The sequence below is a fragment of the Mustela nigripes genome, chromosome 2 (assembly GCF_022355385.1).
Source record: "Mustela nigripes isolate SB6536 chromosome 2, MUSNIG.SB6536, whole genome shotgun sequence".
In the NCBI taxonomy this organism is placed as follows: Eukaryota; Metazoa; Chordata; class Mammalia; order Carnivora; family Mustelidae; genus Mustela; species Mustela nigripes.
In genome coordinates, this window is record NC_081558.1 from 37,910,095 (window position 1) to 37,918,690 (window position 8,596).

General features: G+C 41.8%; 1 long non-coding RNA gene across 1 annotated transcript; it reads right to left on the reverse strand.

Annotated features, from left to right (window-relative positions):
* Nucleotides 1-1,658: 1,658 nt before the first annotated feature.
* Nucleotides 1,659-2,638, reverse strand: LOC132009845 (uncharacterized). The gene is made up of 2 exons (XR_009402078.1): nt 2,219-2,638; nt 1,659-2,078 (listed from the first exon to the last, which is right to left on the reverse strand). It is a non-coding gene; the product is annotated as an uncharacterized LOC132009845 (long non-coding RNA).
* Nucleotides 2,639-8,596: the final 5,958 nt, after the last annotated feature.

Below are 8,596 nucleotides of genomic sequence, written 5' to 3' on the forward strand. Positions count from 1 at the left end.
AACAGAACCCACAAACCTCCACCCTTGCCCCCATCTCCATTTCCTATGTCACGGGAGACACTAAAGGACACCGAGGGAGGACGACTTTCTGTCATCATCACAGCGTTTCCCCGCTCCTGACCGGCACCGAAAAGTCGAACGTTAATTATTTAAACCCTTAACCCCAAACTTTGTTACATTTAGTTGGAATAATTAATTCATAGTTGAACATCACACATCAAGTATAGGAGCCAAAAAAAAAAAAAAAAAAAAACCCTGCATGATCTCAGTCATATTTCGTTTCTCAACTACCTCTGTAACCTAATTAGTTTTTCCTTAATGTGTTCCATGGAATCTTTTTAAAAGGCTAGAGATGCCCTTATCTCTGTACAGTTAGACGTTCCTTGCCGAAGGTGATTTTTTTTTTTTTCCAATGTGTCCCGCACATTAGCGGGAAACAATTTGTCTTCGTGTCAGAAGGAACCCCTTGAACAACGTGGGGCGAGGGCATCGGAACAGCAGCCCAAGCTTGCCTCCAGTCTTACCTGGAGATGCGGCCGGGCTTCTGTTACCCGGGCTTCAGCTGTATAAACATATCGTGCCATCTGCACATGGCAGGGGAATTGAGCCCGTGGAAGCTCAAGACCTGTGTCAGTGTTTTCACAGAAGGACTGTTTATGAACAGATGTTATGTGGTGTTTTTCACAGAAACTGGACTCTGGAGAGAGAAAATGTCTATCAATTACCGAGGTATTATGTATAACAGCAATTTTTAACCTTGAGAACGATAGTTTTAAAGTTCTCGGCAAAATATTTTCAACTGTGACCACTTTCTTTGTGTCAAGGAAGATGCAACCTTGTGTCATATGCAAAGTACCCGCTGTCCTGGGCTTGGGAGATTGTGTTCTCTTGGAAGCAAGGTCTGCTCCGTGCTGAGATGCTTTCATGATCAGGAAACCTGTCCTCGTCCATATATGAAGTGCTGTGGCCTTTTCTCTCTCTCTAACTCTCTCCTTTTTTTTTTTTCTTTTTGGATAGACACAAAAATGAAAATAAAACTGTAGAATTGAACGGCCCCTTAGATTTTCTTTGCATCAAGTTTTCTCTGCGTTTTCCGGGCTCAGGTAAAAAGACATTTAACTTGGTCTAAGTGTTAATTATGCCCCGGACAGTGAGGCATTCGTGGTTCTCCAAAATAAGTGACTTTTCTCTAGCGTGCTTCTTGGATTAAATCTCAGACACCTACCGTGAGAGGAAGGTCCAGGACTCCACAACACTGTGTGTCAGAGATGGAATTATCTCTGACAGCAACACCAAAAGCATCGAGGCCCCTTTGTGACCTGTTGACAGACACCATGTTTTGCATAATATATATATTTTCATTTTCCCTTAGCTTTCTTATTATTTATTCAATAAATCCTTTTTTCTTGCTGACAGCAGTTGTATTTATAAAGCTAAATCCAACACAGCAAAATGTTCATCACTTTATAAACTAAATGCTAATGTTTTATTTATGTGCAATGAAGAGAGAAAAAAAGAACTGAATTGATGTTTACCTAACAAGCAGCACAAAAGTGCAGTACCATAATAGTGGAGTTCATAAGCATTCTGGCTTGTAATTTTGGGTGTCAACATTTGAATTACAGAAAGAGTTTATGCAGACATAGCACGTACACAAGTGCAGTTTAGATCCACATCTATAAAAATAACATCTGTTTAAGCATACATTACATTTAAAAATAACTGTACAGTGATCAGCTGGTTAAGTACAGTTAACCAGATGTCGTTTTAAAGGGCCAGATGGAACTATGAAACGAAGATTGAAAAATTAAAAAATACTGTGAAAGGTCAAACCAATTAAGCAACCTGTTTTGTTGGCATGTAACAGTTAAAAAGTAAGTGAAACTACTTAAGGAGTGAGCAACACGAAGATGTGCCAGTTAAAACCAGGTCCCGCTCCTCCGAAGACAAAGAAAAATCCAGGCGGGAGCTGCTCACTTCACTGGAATCCGAAAGGAACTCGGCCCAGCAGCAGAAATGGTGAATTCTTCCTTGCCATGATTCCAAAGCAGCTGAGCCATCTTTCGAGGGTGTGTTTTCTAACAAAAATTAAACTTCTTTTAGAAAGTCTCACAGGGTGCAGAGACATTTTCCAAACACAGGCGACCCCTGGGGTAAGGAACGCAGCGGTCAGAGACCACTGAGTCAGTAAGACTGAACAGGTTCCTGGATGACTTACCAAAGCTGAACCTTCAGAGCGAGCAGGCGGATACTGTCCTCGAACGCTCGGATCGGTTATTGTTTCTTCTCTCCTCCGGGGGATCTCCTGCAAGGAAACTGTGTGGCCAGTGCTCACGGGCTATCTTCAATGAGGCATGTTCTGCTACAGACCTGTTCACGTGTATCCGAGGTCACACATGGAAGCTCCCAGGGCTTCTGTGGCCTGCAGATGTGTTTTGTTTGGCTTGCAGAGTCCTTTAAGTTTGAATTAATTGCCAATGTCTGAAAATTGGGAGGCTTCACATGAAACGTCCGGATTTCCAGCTTCCCAGAGAATCTGGCAAGGCCAGGCCCCCATTTTTTTTTTTTTTTTTTTTACCCCATCGCAAAAACTGGCCAAAGCCAAATAGGAACAGCTGCCTCTTTGGATGGACACAGAGTCTCGAGATAATGAGAGGCCCCGCCACTCCCTTCGAATTTAGACAATCTTAGCGGCCACGGCCGGTCTGACACCCGACCCACTTCATTCAGCCGCATTACCCTGCCAGCCTCTGTTTGCGTTTTCCATCCTAGTATTCATCCCCTCGAGTGCCCACGTTGTACTGTAGGAAGTCAGTATTTGGGGGGTATTACTGTGTTTGTTTGTTTTAATGGGAAATGGGGCGAGAATCCTTTGATTCCCTCAGGTGACACACACATGTAACTGACCGAGGTGGGCTTCAAATTCGAGTCTCTTCATTCTCCTGTTCTTTTCTCAAGCTTCCAAGTCTTCATACAGCCGAAGCCCTGGGATTCGTACCCTCGAGCCTCTGGGTGGTGGTAGGCACCACTCATTGGCAGTGGAATCAATTGGCCTATTAGGAAATAGTTGTTGAATCCCCACAGGAGACACTTGAGACGTGGTCCCTGTCCACAGACAAGGACCTGTTTGCCTGAGAGTCAAACGCCCATCATAGAGCACAGGAGTGCCAGATGGTTTCCATCTGTCCAGTACGCGTCATTCGGTTGCCTTGGCCTGTACAGGGTTCTGGAGGTAAGAAGGAGTCTGAAGCTAAGTTGGGGAAAGCTGCCGCCAAAATGGAGGGTAAAAAAGAAAAAAGGTGGCTTATGCCATAATTTACTTGTTTTTAATCAGTGAATTGATCGGGACACTTTTTTTTTTCTTGGCTTCTCCTCAGAATTTCCAAATTGTACTTCCCCATTTAGCACTGACTTTTCTTAACATTGTTCTGTGGTAAGTTGATAACAACAACAACAACAACAACAAAAACCCTTATATCTGCTAAGGCTGCTTTGTTTTCTAACCAAAGACTCATTTTTCAAGTCACCGGCCTCTTTGTCTGCTATCTAAATTTTTTAGAAAATGTATTGAAGAAGAAAGGAGACAGATGATTGTATAGTTATGTCACTGAACCAGAAGAAAGTCGAGTATTTCTTTGCATAGGGATCCAGTCGTGCAGTTGAAAAGCAAGTAATATTCAGAGCAGTTTGAAGTCACTGTGATCTCATTTAAACCTCATTATGATTTTCCTGGAGGTGAAGTATCTTACTTGGGAGTGAAAGAGGCTAGAGAACATGTTTTAAGAGAAAGACAAATTAGGAGGACTGAAAAATGGAGGGCTCCACCTAACCTTTTCTCCACCCAAAGTATAACCCATGAAAAGAAGTTCAATGGAAATCACACTCAACCATCGTTCTGAAAAACCTCTAGAACACCTATGTTAACAAGACACATTTGTGGATTTGTGGTACTATTCAGTTAGAAGCCATATTATTGGCTGCAGTTCAAAAGCAACAAGAATATCCCAGAAGACACTGTGTACCAAGCATTTTAAGTATCATGAGTAAGTGATTGTTGGTGGTGAATGTGTTGGGGTCAGTGCTGGGAAGAACTGACTCACTCACCATCCAGGAGGAGCAGCTCCTTGCCAGGAAAGAAGGTTGGGGGGGAGGGAAGGGGAATCAAAAAAGAGTGGGTTGGAGACAAGAGAAAAGAGGAGGAATTAGAAAGAGGATCAGAAAACTGGCAATGAAACTTCGCCAATACCAAAGGCCTCCTCTTCTGAATCCACTCCCTCCCTCCTCAGTTAAATGAACTGTTAAAAGACCCAAACCAATGCTACAGCCACCGAGCCAACAATAACTTGGGAAGTCAGAGCAGATGGCTCCACCTCTCCATCTGATTGCAACACATCCATAACCTCCCCTCCGCTCACTCCCGCAGCCACCCAGGAGGACAGGCGTGTTAACGGCTGACACTCAGAAAAGAAGGCAGGAGGAGTCCGGCTCCCGGCTTCCAAGCTCAGGCTGCGATTATGGGCCTAGTCGTGATGCCCACGGTGACCACTCAGTCTTCTGATGTTCAAAAACAGACTAGAAGCAAGTGGTCTTTCTTGATAAAAATTTGTCTCTTGCCGTTGCGTCCTCAAACATGAATGACTGTATGACCCACGGAAGTGCGAGAAAGCATACGTTGCACCTTCTTTAGGCTGCACAAAGTGACATCCAGTGAAGGGGGAAAAATCTGCATTTCTTAAGTGTCATGAAGCAGTGAACGATTGTTCTAATTATTTGGAATGTCTTCCTATGAAACGATGCCTATGGTCTCCGATGTCAGTGGGAAGACAGTCTTCTGACTGAATCGTTATAGAGGCAGTGGTTAAAAATAGCCTCACTTTCCAACCCCATGTAGTATGAGGGACACATGTCTGCTACAGTGTTGGTGGTGGAGATAGGCAAGCTGGTGTGGTTGGATTCGCAAGAGCTAACAGTTTTCGTTGGGGTTGCCTGAGGCAGTGGGTGAACTCTAGATTGCCCTTGGAATGTGGAGCACAGTCAGGTTTCAGTTATTCATCTGAAGGCAACCTTCCAGTGATCACTTTCAAATACTGCCCTCAGTAGGGAAATGGAGAGGGTATTCAGAGAGAGAAGAGTCATAGTGGGTCAAGTATAGAGGGCTCTTAAGACCAGGAACTGAAAAGAGAAGAAGCCCCACAATGCAAGTAGGAAATCCAAATAAGTGAATCAAGCCGGACATGAATCAACCAGCAACATGAGTAAGGCAAAAAATGGCAACCAACATTCACTTAAGGTTGAAGAGGGGCATTAAGGAATGATGGGGACTATGGCTCAATGGAGAGAGAAGGGAATTCTGTTTCTAAACTGGATGATGGTGACAGCTCTATCCAGGGGGTCTGGTATTACAAGGTCTTCTACTTGTTCAGAAGAAGACAGAATCTGGATTTTTTTTTTTAAGATTTTATTTATTTATCAGAGAGAGAGAGGGGGAGAGAGCAAGCACAGGCAGACAGAATGGCAGGCAGAGGCAGAGGGAGAAGCAGGCTCCCCGCCGAGCAAGGAGCCCGACATGGGATTTGATCCCAGGACTCTGGGATCATGACCTGAGCCGAAGGCAGCTGCTTAACCAACTGAGCCACCCAGGCGTCCCCAGAATCTGGATTTTTGTATGGACTCCCCGGAATTTTGATTGTTGCTGACTAATTCTATATTGTTTAAATTAAACATGGAGCAGGGAAAGAAAAACAACAAGTATATCCCTATGGCAAATGCAGCTTGGAGGGTATGAGTCTGGCACGTCCCGTGTTTAGGATACTTCCCTCTAGATGGGTGTGTCCAAAACCATTAGTGAACATGGCCCTGAATTTGAGAATAGGAGGACACACGTTCCAACCTCAGCTTTGGATGTTAGTGGCTACATGTCCTTGGCCAAGCCCATTGTTCATGCAAGCTTCTGCCTCCTCGTCTGTGTAAGAAGAAGTTACTTGTGCATTACACTCTTGGGGAGGACTTAAAACCCTCTTTGCCCACAGCCCCCAGCTCTACAATGTCAAATAGTCTTTGATTTTTAAAGCCTTTTATTCTATAATGAGAATAATATATTAAAAAGTAAATATTCCAAAACAAAGTCCAGATTCTGGACAAAAAGCTTTAAAAATGGTTTCAGTCAGAAGTAGAGCGGTGAAGGTAGCGGAAGATGACAGATTGTGACACAAGAGGACTACAGAAAGGGACTTTTGGGGCCCTGAAATCTAGCCAAACTATTCTTCGCAAGGTATCTTACAGGAGAGTCTTCCCACATGTTTCATGGAATACTGATTCCCTGGGACTCAATGTTCCCAGAAAATCAACACATGACCTCTAGGTTTAAGTGAAGTAATCACAATGTGATTACAGGACTTTTCAGAACCTTTGATTTGGCCTTTAAGAGCTGCATACCTATAAAAAGGGCATATAGCATGCTGTATTCTCAAACCTTTGACCATAACATTTTTTCCTTTCTTTTTATGGGGTGGTGGGCACCAAGTACAAATCTCCAAATACAGTCCTTTATGGTAAGGAGGTTGTAACGACTTTACTCACTCATACTCTCAAAGCCTCTTTTTCCCTTCCTGTTTTACTTTTTTTAGGAATTCCTCCTTTTTGTGTGTGTGGAACCAAAAAAGGCATGCATTAAATATTTTGGTTGTGTTCTTTCCAAGTATCTGGAATCAGCATCAGTATAAACCTCATAAGTTCGAAATTTTCTCATCAGTCATGTCTCCTTACTTCAGTCCTAGCAAGAAATGCTTTTATTTTTTGTTTTTTAATCCTGTTTTACCAAGTGTACACTTACTGGATTAAAGATATTAATAATATTTCTAAAAATACTAACTTACACCTAAGCCTCGAGCTGGGACTCCAAACACATTACCCTTTCAAGGCCTCCCACAAATTAAGGCAGGCTTCATGAATTTAGACTGAATATAAATTTGAATTGCTTCTAAAAAGAAAGCACATCATTATTATTTTTCACTGTTGGTTTTTATACAAAGTAAGTTCCTGGTCACAAGATAATGCAATAAATATTTAAAAATTTGAATATCTGACACGGAGGCTAATTGGGACTTTCAGGCCTCATTTTAAACACGATCACCAATGAGCATCCTAATGTGCGAGCTTTGTTAAATATCAGGGTCGTGATTTTGTTTAGGACTCCTACAACTCCTACTGGCATCTGAGTCTTCATTTTCCCCTTTAATTTAACTGATTTTCAAATAGTAAATCCCCAAGTAACACAATTTTTAGAAATAGGGTCAGAATTTTTTTTGCCTCTCCTCTTACAGCTTTTAATAAACAACCTTCTGTCCTAGTGCCTCAATTGTTTTTACTGTAGTTTAATTTTATTTTATGCGTATGTACATAATTACATTATTCATTAATCCAAGAGTACCTGGCATTTGCTCATCCTTCTACTGTCCTTTATTTATTTTGCACATATGAGGTTTTCCAGTTTTTAGACTAGATTTTGTGAGAGACGTATGTGAAAGGTATTTCATTAAAGTAACTTGTTTAGTTTTCTATTTGTTTGATTTACCACGCTCCCCTCTCCAGTAAAAAGAGGCTGAATTTATGTGGGCTTTTTATTAGGTCTAGTGTCATTGTAATCCTTTTCTTTCAATCATGATTTTCCCGTAGACATGAAAGATTTCGGCAAAACAGGCTGAACAGCGAACTCACTGTGAAACACAGGTCGCTTTTTCAAAACCTAAAACAGTAAGAGTACCCTGAGAATAGAACAAAAGAAATTAAAACGGCAGATATGCCACAGTTGTCTCGTGCAGCAGTTAGAAATTTAATTATTTTATCTCGTAGAATAATGTGCCCTTCAGAAATCATTTTGGACTAGATGTTTCAAACCAATGATCTGTAGTTAATTATCTTTAATAACTGTTGCACATTATGGTTAGATCTATGTTTTTGCTAAACCAATTAATAATATCTTCATTAGTATAAAGACAAGGTAGCAGGATCCTTTCATTTTTCACATTGAAAGAGTAGATATTTTAAACACTGTAATTTACTTTGGCCATACATTTCCAATGATATGACTAATTAATGAAACTTCAAAGACATAACTTCCAAAAAGCTACTTATTTTTAAAGTCATTGTTGAACGCTTAATGGCATTAGGTCGGGGGCATTGCCGACACCCTGACTATCCCTACCCTGGAATTGCGTAAACCCGTGTCAACTACCAAAACGTTTCATGTAAGAGAGAAAGAAAAATGAATTGAATATTGTCTCTTTAAAAGACCTGTTGATTATGGAAGACAAAGTTAAAAATGGAGGGTGTCTCTTTCTCTCCAGCGGTTGTAATGACCGCAGGACAAAACCATTTCTTTTTTATTAAAAACATTGGTGGACACATAGGATAGCAGGGGAAGGGGGTACGCTGAGAAAGCTTGGTCTGGTTGGCTCTCCCTTGCCTTTGAAGTCCTGTTTACAATCACAGAAGGGGTGGCCCCAGCAGGGAAGTGTTCCCTACCATAGTTCACTAAGGCCCTTGCTTTCCATCGGACCTCGCTCTCCTTAGATCTGATCAGATGTATAGCCCATGT